Below are 17,455 nucleotides of genomic sequence, written 5' to 3'. Positions count from 1 at the left end.
GTCAATATGGTTCATTCCTAAAGGGCCACATGTGACTTTTAGCTTCACCTACCCAAGGCTGCCTCCAGAATGGAGCTTGAAAAGCCGCTCTGCTGACCTACATAGGTTTCCTTCTATGGAGCACAGTGGTTCTTTCCCTCTGTATATGGGGCTGGTGCTGCCCTTGGTTGAGGAAGAGGAGTAGAAACGGTGATGTCCTGCCCTTCCCTTGTCTTCTGCCTAAACATCACCCAGGAGATTTGAAGTTTGTCAGTATTGCCCTTCTGATAATACACAGGATTCCTGCATGGTTGTGCAGATAACTGGACAGAAACCCAAGTGACAACACTCAGTGTTACTCAATTGGGGAAATAGAGGCATGGAAGACTTGGGACAGATTAGAAAAACTGGAGTCAGTGAGTTAGGGTAATTGTAGATTAAACTCTTAAATTTTAATGTCTTCATACAATAGAATTTATTTCTGTCTCCTGATCAGTTTGATGCAGGTATTTGAGTGATGTCACAGTGTGGCAATCAGGACACCTGGCTCCTCCCATCTTGTGGTCCAGCTGTATCCAGGGCCTTGGGCAGAGACTGCATATGGACAAGGCATCCCCGAGTTCTCAAACGCCCTGTATTGGAAATGACACACATTGTCTCCACCTGCATTCCTGTTCCAGTTCTTTACTGATGTGCAGCAAATCACCCCAAACTTACTGGCTCACAACAGTGACAACATTTGTTTTGAACTTGCAATTTGGACAGAGCTCGGTGGGGACGGCTTGTTTCTGCTCTGTGTGGCATCTCCTGGGATGGCTTGGAGGCTGAGGGCCACAGTTGTTGGCCAACTCACCTCCTCTGTTGCAGGGTAGCATCCATGGGTACCTCAGCTGTGGCTGTAGCCAGAGCTTGTACACATGAAACTTCTACATGGCTGCCGGGCTGCCTCACAGCCTGGTTCCTGGGTTTTCATGGAGAGTGTCTTGAGAGGACAGGACAGAGGCTGTATTGCCTTTTATGACTTGGTTTGCTAAGCCTTATGGTCTACCCAGACGGAAGGGAGAGGACCTAGACCCCACAGCTTGATACAGGAGTGCAGCATCACACATTGTGAGACATGAGGCAAGGGTCCTCTTGATCTGGCTGTCTACAGATTACACATCAGCCACAACCCCATCCGTAAGGACCAGTCTCTTGAGGACATCTAGATGCCAGGTGAGCTGGAGCTGGGCAGCCGCTTCCAAGTGACAGTGATGGCAGGAAAGCCCTTTTGGGTTGTAGCAAGCCGGCCACATGCAATTTTTTCATGTCATGAATGGGTCCGTTGTAATGCTCACACATCCTGTGGAAGGGGGACATCTTAGACAGGGCTTTGGCAGAAAAAGCAGAGTCATGCTGTGAATGCATGAGGTTCTGTTTAGGGAGAAAGTGTGATCATGTGCTGCCCAGGCAGCTTCTGTACACTTTAACATGGTCCAGTGGAGCCAGCCAGGCTAGACAAACTTGGGCTCAGCCAAGCAGCTGCAGAAACAGGGTGAGTGGGACACAGGCTGTGTCTTCCCCTGCTGTTCTCCCTCCTCTTCCTCTGGCCCCTTCATTCTTAGAGTTACTCTGATTTCCTGTGGATGTAAAGCATCACAGTGAAGCAAGGAAGGCACTAGAACATTTATTCCACCGTACAGTTAACACGTTTAATGAGCACCTACTGTGTGCCAGGCTCTGGAGAAACCCTATGAACTAGACAGACAGGAGGTTGTGGGAGTGGGGACCCCAGCTGTGGGCCTTATGCCTGATTTCAGCCAGAATCTGGCATGAGTGTGCTGCGCTCGGAAAGACAGGTGGGAGGGTCACAAAGAGTCTACTGACCTCTGTAGCAGACTAGTGGCAGGTCAATTAACCTAATTTAACCACCTAACTGGTAAACCACACGCTCCCTGTGTCAGATGTGTAAATCAGTGCTGACAGATGACATGATAGGGATATTCTTGCTGTACACTTATCTGGGGGCAATTAATTATAACGGTCTGGAATGGCATTTGTGCCTTGAAATACAGAGGCAGCTGAAGAAATTCTGTATGTACTGCTGAAGCAAATGCAAAGCTAATTTGCATTTAATTGTAATCGGCATTCATTTAGGGTCCTGGCAGCTGAGCTGCACTGTGTGTCAGCCAGACACCTCGGTGGATCATGAAGTTGCCCTCTTGAGTGTTTCAGGGACGCTGACTGCATCAGTGACAAGTGGCGTTTTGGAATCCAGCTCAGAAACGAGACAAACTATGAAAGAAATGTCAAAATCAGGAATGGAGAAAATTGCTGAGTGCCTTTGGAAAGGCTTCTCCCCACCCACTCTTGGGAAAAAAAAAATCCCAGATCTTCTTTTATCCACCCTTTCAGCTGTAGCTGTAGAGCTAACACGTGTTTTGCTAAACAGGCAGAGAATGAGTGCTATTTAACAAAGAACACATCAAATGTGGGACAACTTCATAGGAAAGGCTTAGAGGGAAAAATAAAGAAATCAAGCGCCCAAGCTCTTGCTGGTTTTGATGCCTGTCAGGGGAGAAGACTTCATTGGCCATTGAGGGAGATTAATTGTTGTTTTTCTAGGAAGTTGGAAGCCACAGTACAGGATGTGTCTCATTTGAGTGTATAAGAAGTGGCCGTAAAATCAGAAGACTTAACCAATATTCAAAAACGGGCATCTGCATTCAGTTGTGTCCTGTCCCTTTCTAAGCACTTATCGTGGGTGGCTCTAGACTTAAACTGACCGTGTCACTACTTGAAACATTCTTGAAATTCCTCTTCAGAGGCTAAAGCATATTCTCCTTGAATACTTTTTTGTTGTTCTTGTTCAGTCACTCAGTTGGGTCCGACTCTTTGTTACCCCATGGACTGCAGCAAGCCAGACTTCCCTGTCCTTCACTATCTCCTGGAGTTTGCTCTAACTCGTGTCCATTGAGTTAATGATGCCATTCAACCATCTCATCTGTCGCCCTCTTCTTTTTCTGCCCTCAACCTTTCCCACCATCGGGGTCTTTTCCAATGAGTCGGCTCTTTGCATCAGGTGGCCAAAATATTGGAGCTTTAGCTTCAGCTTCAGTCCTTCCAATGAATGTTCAGGACTGATTTCCTTTAGGATTGACTGGTTTGATCTCCTTGCTGTCCAAGGGACTCTCAAGAGTCTTCTCCAGCACCACAGTTTGAAAGCGTTAATTCTTTGGCGCTCAGCCTTCTTTATGGTTCAACTCTCACATCTGTACATAACTTCTGAAAAAACCATACCTTTGACTATATGGAAATTTGTCAGTAAAGTGATGTCTCTGCTTTTTAATATGTTGTCTAGGTTTGTCATAGCTTTTCTTCCAAGGAGCAAATGTCTTTTAATTTCACGGCTGCAGTCACCATCTGCAGTGATTTTGGAGCCCAAGAAAATAAAATCTGTTGCTGTTTTCATTTTTTCCCCATCTATTTGCCATGAAGTGATGGGAGTAGATGCCATGATCTTAGTTTTTTGTTTTTTTTTTTAATACTTTAGCTCTAAAATAATTTAGAGCCAAATCTGGGTCCCATCTAATAAAAATGTGTGTATATGTGTGTGTGTGTGTATGTGTGTGTGATATGCAGTGAGAATGGTTTTCTTATGTGGAGTTTTGGTTTTCTTATGCTAGCTCTGAAGCCATTTCTTGAGGAGTGCTCCTGCACTTGTTTGAAAGATAATGACCTTGCTGGAAGATGTCTATGGCCTAACATCTCCCATGCTTCTTTTGCTGTGGGATCCTCTCTTTATATATCTTTATTAACAGCCCATGTAACCACTGTTCCTCAAAATGTCCTTTGGGAAATGCTAAACTACAGCCATTACAAAGAAAGGGACACACAGGAATACTCGGGAAGATGCAAGAGACTTCCGGCGAGACAAAGTAAATCAACTTTCTGTATCTCTTTTTTTTCCTCCCAATATTTCGACAAAGGAATACAAAAGATACATACTCCAAGGCAGTAGAAGGCAACAGTGGGCAAAGGATTGCAATACATTCCTGGGGAATGAAGAAGCCCACAGAAGTGGCAAAGCCTTAGGAAAACAGAGGGAGCTAAAACCTAAAACCTAAATTCCCTGAGAGGAGATGTCATAGAAAGGTGAGCTGGTTTGCACCCAAGGAGGTGCACTCCAAAGAAGATATACAAATGGCCAATGAGTTCATGAAAAGTTATCTAACATTGCAAATTGTTAGGAAAATGCAAATCAAAACCACAATGTGATACTACTTCACATCTGTTAGGAAGGTTGTTGTTTTTTATAAAATCAGTAAATAATGATGAACCTCTTGTGCATTTAGGAAGGTAAAATGGTACTGCCATTGTGGAGAACATTATGACAGATCCCCCAAATTAAACAGAATGATCATATGATCCAGCATCCACTCTGGATTATAGACTCCTGACAACTGGAAGCAGAGACTTGAACATGTTTGTGTGCCAGTGTACACAAAAATATTTGTATACCAATGTTCATAGCAGCATTAGTCACAATAGCCAAAGGGAGAAACAACTCAAATGTTCATTGACAGACAAATGGATATACGTACAGTGGAATATAATTCAGCCTTAAAAAGGAGTGACATTCTGACACATGCTGTAACAAGGAAACATTTATGCTAGGGGCTATATTACTAAGTCCGGCACAAAAGATTAAATATTTCATGATCCCACTCATATGAGGTACCAGAAAGTAGAACGTTGGTTGCCCAAGGACATTGGGGGGGGTGGGGGAATGAATGGGGAGTTATTGTTTAAAGGGGACTGAGCTTTGGTGTGGATGATGAAAAAATTCTGAAAATGGATAATGGTGGTGGTTGCACAACACTATGTATGTATTTGTACCACTGAATTGCACATAAATGGTTAAAATGGAAAATGTTTCTATATCATTGTGGTTGTTGTTTCAGTTGCTAAGTCGTATCTGATTTTTTGCAATCCCATGGGGTGCAGCCCGCGAGGCTCCTCTGTCAATGGGATTTCCCAGGCAAGAATACTGGGTTGCCAGTTCCTCCTTCAAGGGATCATCCCAACCCAGGAATCAAACCCTCCTCTCCTGCATTGGCAGGTAAATCCTTTACTGCTGAGTCACCAGGGAAGCCCATGTTACATGTATTTTATCAGAATTTAGAAAAAAAAGAAAAGGAGAAAAAATAAGGAAAAGAAAGAGATCATGGAAATTAAAACTAGGATACCCCTTCTAATATTTTATTAGAAAAATTAGAAGAAAAGATAGGAAATATCCCCCCAAAAAATTAATAAAAGGACAAATGGAGTAAAAGAAATGAAGATCTGGAAAATTATAGATTGAATCAGGAAGTTCTGTGTCTAATTCCCAGGAGTTCCAGAAACAGAAAATAGAGTGCATACAATCATGAAAGGATTAATACAAGAAAATTTCCCAGAACTGAAGGGTGTGATGTCTAGATCGAAAGCGCTCGTAATGGACTCAGAGCAACACACCAGGGGCTGAAGAAAAGCCTGCACAGGGCACAGTGTCGTGAAACTGGGGTAATGAAATGACCCTAAAAGATTTCAGAAAACATGTCACACACAAAGGACTGGAAGGGGGACAGCACTGGTGTCTCTGCAGTGACACTGAGAGTTTGGAGACACAGATCACAGGGGCAAATTCTAAAAACTTGGTAAGAATGTGGAGGTAACCTTGTTGCAGGCTGTGCTGAATCCTTGTAAGATTGTTTGTTCCCTAAGGCCCTCCTCTGTTGGCCTGTCAGACTAAGAAAGGGTCTTTGCCATCACTTTATAAAAAGCATTTTCAGGGACTTCCCTACTGGTCCAGTGGTTAAGAATTCACCTTCTTAGGCAGGGGATGCAGGTTTGATTCCTGGTCAGGGGGCTAAGATCCCACATGCCTCACCACCAAAAAAACCAAAACATTAGAAAAAAAAAAACAACCCAGATGCAATATTGTAACAAACTCAAGAAAGACTTTAAAAAAAAAAAAAGCATTTTCACTTCCCTTTTCTTAAATTTCAGCTTTATGGAGGTGTAACTGGCATATAGAGCTGTAAGATATTTAGAGCATACGTTGTGGGGATTTGATGTGTGGGTACCTGGGATCATCTCCCAGGACAGCATGAGAGGCTGTCCCAGAAAGGGAGGAGTCCAGAGAAGTGACAAATGACTCAGCTTCCTTTCTTTATTCTCCTGGTTTTGAGGCCTTGGAATATCCTTGGCCTCTGACTTCCTGTTTTTTGGTTTACTCTCTCCTTTGGCACAGTTCATCCACTAACAGCTTCCTAGGGAAATGGAAAATTTGAGGCCCTATGTGCCAGCAAAGCCTTAGTTCTACCCTGAAATTTACTGGACGGTAAATCACCTAAGAAACAGAGGACTCCAAGGTAAATCTGTCCAAGGAGAGCAGGTGCTCAGTTAAGCAACTCTTAGGGAGCCTGTGCTGTGTCCATACAGAACTGTGGATGGGGGGAGCGATGACATGGACACACATATACATGTGGCAGAATTACTGGAATGTCTGGAGAGAAACTGGGATCCATACAAACAAAATCGGACAAATGAACCGAATGGAGTAATTATTAACCCCTGGAAAAGAATTGTGCGTGAAAGGAGTATTGACCTGTGTGCTAATCGGCTCAGTGTGTGAAAGCCACTCAGTCATGTCTGACTCTTTGCGACCCCATAAACTATAGCCTGCCAGGCTCCTCTGTCCATGGAATTCTCTAGGAAAGAATGCTGGAGTGGGTTGCCATTGCCTTCTCCAGGGGATCTTCCTTCTCCAGGGATTGAACCCACCTCTGCTGTACTGCAGGCAGATTCTTTACCATCTGAGCCACCAGGAAAGCCTGATGGGCTCAGTAGTGAAGGATAATTTTATATTGATACCTGGTTGACTATTGATATAACTCAATACTGTGATAAACCTGAGTTGGGAGGGTGGAAAAAGGCAGCGGGGATGGGGGGGGCAGGTGGTGAGAAGTAAGTTCTTATACACCATGGTGGGATTTAATAGTTAATGTCTAAACTGACAAACCAAGAATTAGAAATAGCAATATATTATTTAGAAATGTGACTGTAAACACTTGAGGGAAATCAAAAGAACTGATTATAGTTAACTCTAGGGACCATGCCTAGATCATTTGATTGGATTTTTTGAAAGCTGTGTGTGATGCAAATATCTGTGTTTGATAAAAAATGTAAATTAACCAGCATATTCTCAATTTATGACGATTTGTGAAATAGAAAAGTTCCTCGAAAGATAAGATTATGTGATTTGCATATTAAAATCAGAGATGTGCTTGTATGGGTTGAGCCTCTGAAAGACTTCCGATGGTTGCTCTTGTGTGGAGGTGATTCACCAGCCCTGTGGTACACCAGTGACTATCATAGCCCAGGACACCAGGACAGTCACAGTCCCCTCAGCAGTTCATTTCAGAACTTTGAAATTTATAATCAATCATCTCTTTTGTTCTCTTCTCTCCCATTTTTCACTTCTGATGTTACATGATCTCATAGGGTAGCTCAGGTACATGACGGTTGAGGGGGCCAAGCCCATTTCAAGGATGGCACCAGGTACCTGGCAATTCTGATTGCAAGTCTCCTGAGGGCAGAGACTTTGAGTTATTCAATTAAATACAACTTACTGAATCTCTACTGAAAGCATGATCCTTGCACTAGATAAACAAATATGAGCAAAGTATCATCCTTGATGTCAAGGCAGAGATGGTCATGGTTACTCATAATGCCAAAGCTAGACATTCAAAGTATTTTAATAGACAAATTGGGGAGAAAGCTTCCCAGGTGGTGCTAGCGGTAAAGAACCCGCCTGCCAATACAGAAGATGCCAGAGACAAGCGTTTGATTCCTGGGTCGGGAACATCCCCTGGAGGAGGGCGTGGCAACCCACTCCAGTATTCTTGCCTGGAGAATCCCATGGACAGAGGAGCCTGGCAGGCTCCAGTCCACAGTGTCACAGAGAGTCAGAGATGATTGAAATGACTTAGCACGCATAGAGACAATGTCTTAGCCTGAGTTCTTTAGCTAGGGGTGCTCTTCCAGGGAGGTCCTTGCCTGGAACAGTCTGTGGGCATGTGTATTTGGGGTGGGATGGCTCTGGCCTGTCTTGTCCCTCATTAGTCAAAGTTTGCCGTAGGCCGGACATCACCTGCACCGCCGGCTTTTGAGCAGGTGAGATCCTACCCTGTACAGGGAGAAGTTTAGAGTTTGGAAGGGACAGGAGAAACAGGCCTTCCGGGGGGCTAGTCAGGTGGGGCCAAGGACTGGGCGCCAGACTGCATTGAACTAACAGCTGAGGGTCGGGACTTGGGGAGTGGACTGTGGTGGAGGAGGCAAGAAAACCTGGCTCAGTGCAAGCACTAACCCACTCCCAAGCAATCCCACCCTCTGAGCTGGCAGACAGCTTAGCTTGTAAATATTAGCAATTCTGATTGTTGGCCAGGAAGTGTGATGTCATTTGTTTATTTTTTAGCCTAAATAAAGGAAAACAGGATCTCTTTCAGATCAAGGCAAGTAGTCTTGGCAGATGAGTTTATCAGAAGACTGTAAGCTCCCTGAGTGTCTTTTTCTCTTTGGTCCTGGGACGAGTGCATCAATATGTTCCTGTTGATTTATTAGATGAATAGACCTCACAGGAAAAAATAAAAAATTACACAATCTGGATCGGCTGTTCTAAAACCTTAGTGTCCCCTGGATAGGAGTTTGCGTTTTTTAAGCAAGTTCAAGGTGATCCAGGTGCGGGTGGTTTGTGGACCAAAATAAGAGCAACACTGCTGAAACCTGGGGATTTGTGGCCACATGGATGTGACCTCTAGAAGGTCACACTTTATGTTTACTCGCAGCAGGGCCACACCTACAGGGCACAGCTGCAGATACCACATTTTCCTTCCTATCCGTGAGAGGTTGGAGCAACATTTGCTACAGAAAAAGGAACTTGATCACAATGGTAACAAACAACTTATAAACAAGCAGAGTATAGAACTGTCTTAACAGTGTGGTTCCAGCTGTCCCATTTTGGGCTCGAGAGTCCCATTCTCTCCCTAATAACCCCACCTCCTAGGATTGAACTTCATAAGCATTTATTAGGCACTGACTTTGTACCAGGTTCTGCGCCTCGTTCTGGAGAAGAAAGGCATTTAAGACACAAAGCTGTTCAAGCCTTAAAAGCTTCCTCTGCATCGACGCTTCCTTTGGGGGAAAAATGCAGCCTTGTCCCCTGTGAATCCAGTTGCCAGACACGTGTGTGTGAAATAAGCAATGGCGAGCAGGTGAAGGCTGCTGAGGTGTGAACCTGGGAGAACCACTTTTGTTCATCTGAGACAGTGAGAAACTTTGCTGTTTGCTTCACTTCAGAGGGAATGGATGGCCATTCTTGCCTGGAGGCTCCGAGCCTGTGGGTCACTTTGACACAGAAGCAGCCTTGGTGTCCAAACCAGGCGATAAGGCCTTTGAAGACAACATTCCACAGTTATCCAAACTTGGCAGTTTCCAAGGAAACAGGACCCTGAGTCCACTTAGCACTGCTGGTAATCAGACTGTGATGTCCCCAACATCGGCTAAATAGAGCAAGTTTCTGATGGGACCCAGCTGAAGCCACATGGGGTGCCTCCCAGGGCAATACCACAGCTGGGAAATGATGAGTGACCTCCCTTCTCAGAGCAATCACTGCTTTTCTTACCTAATAACAACGTTCCCAATGACTGCCTCAGCCCCACTTCATCCTTCCTCCCCCTGGGGGATGAGTGCTGCTCTCCAGGTTTCTAAACTGCCTGCAGCCTGGCAGCCTCCACCGCAGAGCAGTTCCCTCTTCCCCAGTCTCTCTTTAAATCACGCTGCACCACCCCCACTCCCCTGTGATGAGCTGTCCCACATCCTGTGGTGTTTGATCATCCTTGATGTAGCAAGTTATAAACCTAAATTTGTTTCCCTGCTGGTGTGTCCCACGGTGGTCTTTATCTGATGGGCTTTATCAAAGGTTGGGTGTATGTATGTGTGTGCGTGCATGCATGCTCAGTTGCTTCAGTTGTATCTGACTCTTTGCAATCTCATGGACTGTAGCCCACCAGACTCCTCTGTCCATGGGATTTTCCAGGCAAGAATACTGGAGTGGGTTGCCATTTCCTTCTCCAAGGGATCTCCCTGACCCAGGGATCGAACCCGTGTCTCCTATGGCTCCTACATCGGCAAGAAGATTCTTTTACCACTGAGCCACCTGGAAAGCCCCTTATCAAAGGGCAAGGCCTGGCAAAAATGAAATTCTTTCCTCCCCATGGCTCACTGGCAAACGTTTTACAGTATCTCAGAAAAGAAAGGAAAAGGAAAGAGCACTGATTCGTAGTGTTTGCCTATTTGTGTGGTGGAAATATTCTTACTTGGGTCAGTTTCAAGCTACCAATATGACTTCACTGAATGCTGAATTGGGAAGAGACCCACTTAATCAGCTTTTGGTGGATTCATACCAGTGGGCTCAAGCACACCTCTGCCACCTTCTCACCCATCTTCCTCAAGCAGCAACATATTTTTTGCTTATTCAGTTTTCCAGATTTTGTTTCCCCCTGGAGTAGCATATGATTTTTTTCTTTTCTTGCATTTGGGTAAGGAATCTGGCACCTGGCTGATTTATAAGCAAGTCCTGAGAAATGTCATGACTGAAATAGAAACTCATGGACAGTGAACTCACATATAAAAGCAGGCAAATAGCAAAGAACCCAGGGTTTTAGAGACCAGTAAACACACATTTGGACTTCCCTGGTGGCTCAGCTGGTAAAGAATCCACCTGCAACATGGGAGACCTGGGTTGGGAAGATCCCCTGGAGAAAGGAAAGGCTACTTACTCCAGTATTCTGGCCTGGAGAATTTCACGGACTGTATAGTCCATGGGGTCGCAAAGAGTTGGACACGACTGTGAGACTTTCACTTTCAATACACATTCACGTGTCACAGCCAGATGCTTCACTGAAGGTGGCTTTCTGGCCAAGGTAGAGGGCAAATGATTTTGTCTTGGAGGAGAGAAACATTCTCTCTTAAGATAGCAACCCCAGTTCATCTTCCTTTGGCCTGGGTTTAATCTACCAAACCTATAGCAAGACCTGCCTTTTTTTTTTTTTTTTAATTCTACAAAGAAAACGATCTTTGTGGAATACCCAAGGAGTAATTATAGATAATAGTCCACGATCTGGCAGCTTACAAGTTCAGCCACTTGGCTGAGAAATGAATTCCCTGTCTGCTACTACAAGACCTCATTATGTGCTGCACTGGTGAATTGATAATGAAAAGACTTAAAAAGTGTCTGATAGCAAAAGAAGCTCCTTTCTTAGCCTGACTGGCCTCCAGAGCAGCGCCCTAGGGAACTCAGTGCAAATTTCCAACAAGATTACCAGCAACTTCTTATCATCCCCTTGGAATCCTGGGAATGTAGGAACTGTGAAAAGCCCACAAAGATGGAAATACTATCGTTAAAGGGAGAAAAAGAGAAATTTTCAGTTTGATGAAGAGAAAGAAAATGGTTTAAGGTAGGCTGAGAGAATTGGTATTATTTTTCTAAAAAAGCATAAGCCCTTTTGACAAGATTACAAAGAAAATAGCTCTCACGTTAAGTCAGTACTTTGCTTGACAGATCTACATAGTATCTCATGCTAAGGGTACCAAATAAAGTTCACCATCTACTGAGGGAGAGAAGTCGCCAAGTCAGCCACTTACTTCTTTGCTTTCAGATTCAATCTTAGACTTTTCCCTGAAAGCTGTGTCTCTGAGCCAGGCTCTCTGAGTCACTGGCTTCAGGTCAGTTTCAAGGTGGTAGGAGCACCATCAGTAGAATGAAGAATGGGAGATGCTAGGATAGCCATCCCCATGTCTCTCTATTTTGGGTGGTGACTCAGGGGTGCCAGCTCCCATGGACCAGATCTGGCTAGGTAGCCTTGGTTTCTGAATTCTGATAGCAGTTATTTTTCCTTCATTCCTCCAGCCCCACCCAACAGGTAGCTAGCAGCTGTCCAGTGTCATTGCAATCTCCATTGCCTCATTGTCCTCTCTTGAGTTTGTCAACTCTCTCAATACCTTTGTTACTAGTTTCTTGCGTTGAACTCTTGGAATGTTCAACTCCTATTGAACTTCCTAGATTTAATTATCTACAGGTTGACCAATATAGGAAGTGTAAACAAATAGTTATAAAGTTTATGTGATGTTGCTAGAAGTGGTCTGTGCTTATGCTATGGGGACCTAGACAGTGGCTCTCTCTCATTTATGGGAACCAGGAAGGCTTATCCTAAGTGGAAAATTTGAAAATGAGCTCTGAAATTGAGTTGGAAGTTCTGAGGCAATCAATCAAGGAGGGTCAAGCAGGAGGAGAGAGAGTATTCCAATTGTTTGCAAAAAGCAAGGCAGAGTGACAGGGGATAGTGTTCTAGAGGAATGTCAAATAATCAGAAACCTTTGAAGAATGGGTCAGGCACAAAACACGTAGCTTGCTTGGAGGTTAGTGATTTGGATTCTAGTCTTTTTCTTCTTTCTTTTTTCTAAAAAACTTTTGGCTATGCCCTGCAGCTTGTGTGACCTTAGTTCCCTGACCAGGGATCCAACTTGCATCCCTTGCATTGGAAAGCAGAGTCTTAACCACCAGACTATTGGAGAAGTCCCCAGATTCTAGGTTCTATGACTGCAGACGTCACTACTGCCACAGAAGTCTTTAATTTCCCAGGACTTGGAGGATGGGAACAACCATGTAGGAAACAGCTGGAAAAGTCACTACTGTGTGCTGACTCTTATTCATTCTACCAATGTGAAGGACCATTTGCCTAGCTGGCATCCACTGGACCCACCCAGTGGAGGAACTTTAAACTATGTGCTTAATGTGATATCAATATTACCTAAAGTCTCTAAATTGCAAAGCACTCTCATTGAAAGTCAGATAGTGACTTCCTGGAAGATTCACTCGCTTGCCTCCATTCTATCAGGGTGGGGGTGGAGAGGCAGAAAGAGAATTCCCAACTCACTGCTTGCAAAGAGCCCAGAGTACATCTGTTAAATCTTTTTCTTTCAATTGTAGCTCAAAAATGCCTAAAATTTAATTTTTATTTCCTCCCCAAATATACACATGCCAAAGGCAACCATGGACTTTCTGCTGGGGGAGGTCACAGATTTCAGTTTGGAAAACATATGTTGGAACCTGCCACTGATACCATAGGATTAATGCAGAAGGATCCTCTAGATTCAAGGGTGATATTTACATTTCTATGCCATAAAGCATCTTTATTTCCCAGCAGAGTGAATTTTCAAAGATGCTTTGCATTTACTCATGACTTAATACTTCCCCACAACTTGGTGAGGCAGTCAAGGCAAACGGAGAGAGTGCAGTTACTTGCCAGAGAGGTTCTAATAGACTCCCATCAAGACCAGGGGTGGCATCTAGGTCTCTATTTTTGGCACTTTCCACAGTCTTTGTGGGGATGAGGTAGCTGCTGTCATAGCAAGTTTAGGCGCTGTAACAGCTCTAGGGCTAACATTCCATTAAAAATCACAGAAGCTACCTGGTTGACCCTGGTGCTCCCTTATACTACATTTAGGAGGCCATGTTCAAAGAGAGATGTTCAACCTGAGACAGAGCCTCCAGGGCCTTCCTTTCTCATTACCAACCACCTGACCTCAAGAGAAATGCCCTTCTGACCCCTACTGGCTGTGGTGGCACATACACTGAGCAAGCACAGAGAATCGTTTGAGAGATAGTGTTGGAAATACTCTCACAAACACTCTCCCGCTATGATTGGATGAGAAGGTTAAACATTGGAAAGCTTGACTCAGTCCTGATTAAACATGCTGGGAAGACAGAAACAAATAATCACCCCGTATATAGCAATAATGGAGCAACAAAGTAAATATTAAGGCAGAGGCTTGCTATCAATATTTAACTAGCAGATTAATGTACAGAGGACACACTTTGGAGAATAGGAGGGTGACCAGAGAGGCAGAAATGGCTCAATTATGATACACTGTCACAACCTGGGAAGAGGTAGGGGCTGCCTGCATTGTTTAACCTGAGGTTACCAGCACTCACCAGAGGTAATCAAGGGTGATTAAGCAGGGGGAGGATGATGGAGATAATTCTAGGCTCATTAGCATAAAGAATTTGTTGCCAGTATGGAACAGAGACATGCTGTAAATTCTGGCCGAGGTTTCATCCCTATGATTCCTGCATATCTGTGTCTCCCTCATCAAAAATTCTCTTAGGTTTTTTCCATCCTTTATTTGCTCAACTAGGACAAAGAATCTTAAGGACCACTTCACATCTTGGGGCAATGCTTCCAACTACGACTTAACCTAATGTTCCTGTCTTGTGTTCATGCAAACAAATCTATTTCTTAGTCTATACTTTCCAACCACTTCTCAGAATGGGGAAACTGTCCAAGTATTGCACACAAGATATTTTTCATGGGTAAGTGTGGGACCTTCTGAATTAAAGATTAAAGTGTGTATTAGCATACCAAAGCAGCTGTGATTCTTAAAGAGGGATGTAGTTGTATATAGCTTTTCCTGAAAAAATTAGTCCCTCAGAACCGTTTTTATGGAAGCATCTTAAATAACCAAGTTTCCGTGGAAGGCTTTTGATGAAGGGTTTTTTCCTCCTGTTGTCTTCCTCGGTCATTCCACCAGTTTCAGTTACTGAGTTCCCTCTACAATATTTTGTTCCTCTTTCCTTCGTGTTTGGAGTGAGATGGCCACCAGCTGATTTTCTAAGATCTTTGTAACAGGAATGAAAATGCCTGAGGAGACCCCATCCTCAAATGTGCAAGGCGACTGCACACTCTGGAGCCTTCCCCAGAGCACTGAACACATGAATGTACTTTATCCTTAGAAGGTAGAGTAACATGCAGACACTTCAGCACTTAATAAATTAAAAAAAAAAAAAAAACAAACGCTATTACTCAACAGGAAATGACAAATTTCAATCCCACTGGGACTGCATCATATTCTGATACCATTTCTCCAAAGCTAATGAAATGTGAACCTCTTGGAGGCCAGGAATGCAGATGATCACCTCCTCATGATTTAATATTTTAACATCTCTGAGTTTTTTCCTAGCTCCCTCTGGCATCTTGTTCTCCACTCCATTCTGAGTCTCACTAAGAATTTCTCCAGAAGCTGCACAGAAACAGGGATGTTTGGTCCTTGAGGCAGGGATTCATGCATCAGATTAAAACCAATGAGAGAGAATTTCAGGGGTCAGGTTTCTCTAGAAAGAGCTGTTTCATTCCTGTCTTGGCTACTACAGATGAATTCTGCCAGTAATTCTGTTCTCAAAACTATTTTGTTCTTTTAATTATATTAAGTTATTTATTAAACCTGTAATGATGCTAGTTTGTTCAGCCATTTGGCTTAAGTTTGTAAGTCCTATTTCTGTCATATCCTGTTATTTTATTTTCTAATTATAAGTTTTTGTTTATTCATATTCTATATATAACATCAAATAATTGTTGTCTCTTTGGTTTCTTGATTTATGCTTTTTCCTAGATTGTGTTATTATTATTTTTTTCTATGATGTTTTTGTGTTTTCTGTTATTTGCCTGGTGCCCAGATGCTTCTCTTTATCCTGTTTATGCTTGGACCACTGAGCCTGGACCATCTCTTTGCTCTGACATAGAATGGATAACTCTTGACTTTCTCCTCACTGTATCTGACCTACAGTGTGAGAAAAATGAGAAAAGAGGGGGGAAAGTATCTTTGGGTGGTTGGTATCTTTGTTAGTGTATCTGGGCTCAATTTTAAGATTTTGTTCAATGTTCTAAATCGGACATCTAATCAGTTGTTAGATGTTATACTGGTTTAGCCACAAATGTCAAAGCTGCTGCTGCTGCTGCTAAGTCGCTTCAGTCGTGTCCGACTCTGTGCGACTCCATAGACGGCAGCCCACCAAGCTCCGCCGTCCCTGGGATTCTCCAGGCAAGAACACTGGAGTGGGTTGCCATTTCCTTCTCCAGTGCATGAAAGTGAAAAGTGAAAGTGAAGCCGCTCAGTCGTGTCCGACTCTTCTCGACCCCGTGGAGTGCAGCCCACCAGGCTCCTCTGTCCATGGGATTTTCCAGGCAAGAGTACTGGAGTGGGTTGCCACTGCCTTCTCCGAAATGTCAAAGCAGCAGTGATCTAAACAACATAGAAATTTGTATTTCTCTTGAAGACGGGGACGACAGAGGATGAGATAGTTGGATGGCATCACAGACTCAATGGACTGAGCTTGAGTAAACTCCGGGAGTTGGTGATAGACACGGAGGTCTGGCGTGCTGCAGTTCATAGAGTCGCAAAGAGTCAGACATGACTGAGCAACTGAACTGAACTGAACTATGTAACTAACTGAACATAAACCATCTGCGTTGGTGGCACAGACGTGCCAGGGAGCCTGAATTCTACCTGGTTGTCAATCTGTCTATGCATTATGGTGGTACTTGGCTTGCAATGGCACATCCACAGGCAGTGTGAAGGGAAAAAGAGCAAGGAAAGGGCATAATTACTGTTTTTTAAAGATAGGATAGCATAGCATAAAGATAGGAACCTGAGACTTCAAGCATCACTTCCTCTCCCATATGACTGGCTCGATTGTAGTCACAAGGGCAGAGTAGCAAGGGGAGCTGGGAAAGGTAGTCTTTCTCCTGGGAAGTCAGATGTGCAGGTGAAACTTGGGAATTCTATCACTAAAGAAGGATTTCCCTTGTGGTTCAGCTGGTAAAGAATCTGCCTGCAATACGGGAGACCTGGGTTTGATCCCTGGGTTGGGAAGATCTGGAGAAGGGAAAGGTTACCCACTCCAGTATTCTGGCCTGGAGAATTCCAAGGACTACATAGTCCGTGGGGTCACAAAGAGTCAAACAAGACAGAGCGACTTTTTCACTTTCATCACTAAAGAAAGAAATTAAAGAATCAGTTGGCTCTGCCGCACCAGATTTCCCATCCCCTAATGGGGGGATGTAATTCACTTCCAGAGAGGGAATATACATTCACATATCAGAAAACAGAACTGTCACAAATCCTAGCAAACACTTCCCCGACACAAACGGTCCTCCACGACAGACATACGTCAGAACCAACTGGCAAAATGCCCAAATAGCACTTCGTCCTCACAAAAGGTCCTCGAAGTCAGACACACATCAGAACCAACTAGCCAAATACCCAAACAGCACTTTGTGCTCAAAAGAAGTTAGCCCAGCTGCACACCGGTGGGCTCACTTACTGGGTCTTGGAGCTCCTCAGCTTGTCCAGACGCATGTTTCCGTTCCGCCGAGGAAAAGCGTAAGTTAACAGCCAGCGCCGAGCAGAGGAGAAACAGGGAGGATCCCCGAAGCAAACGGTTTCAGCAGCCACCAGGAACATCCCCCCAAACCCCTCTCTTTGGGACAGGTAGCCATGAGCAGCGGCCCCTCACAGCTACCCTGGTGCGTGCGTCCTCATGGCGGCGACGTTGCTC

At 44.2% G+C, this 17,455-nt stretch overlaps 1 long non-coding RNA gene across 1 annotated transcript; it reads right to left on the bottom strand.

The window, feature by feature from the left end:
• Nucleotides 1–409: 409 nt before the first annotated feature.
• LOC145532843 (uncharacterized) lies at nt 410–17,455 on the bottom strand. Its single transcript, XR_014073616.1, has 2 exons — nt 17,222–17,455; nt 410–1,598 (listed from the first exon to the last, which is right to left on the bottom strand). It is a non-coding gene; the product is annotated as an uncharacterized LOC145532843 (long non-coding RNA).

Source organism: Giraffa tippelskirchi, chromosome 13 (assembly GCF_054371585.1).
Source record: "Giraffa tippelskirchi isolate mGirTip1 chromosome 13, T2T-mGirTip1v1.2.pri, whole genome shotgun sequence".
NCBI lineage: Eukaryota > Metazoa > Chordata > Mammalia > Artiodactyla > Giraffidae > Giraffa > Giraffa tippelskirchi.
The sequence above is the reverse complement of the archived record's forward strand: the minus strand, read 5'-3'. Positions and strand labels throughout refer to the sequence as shown.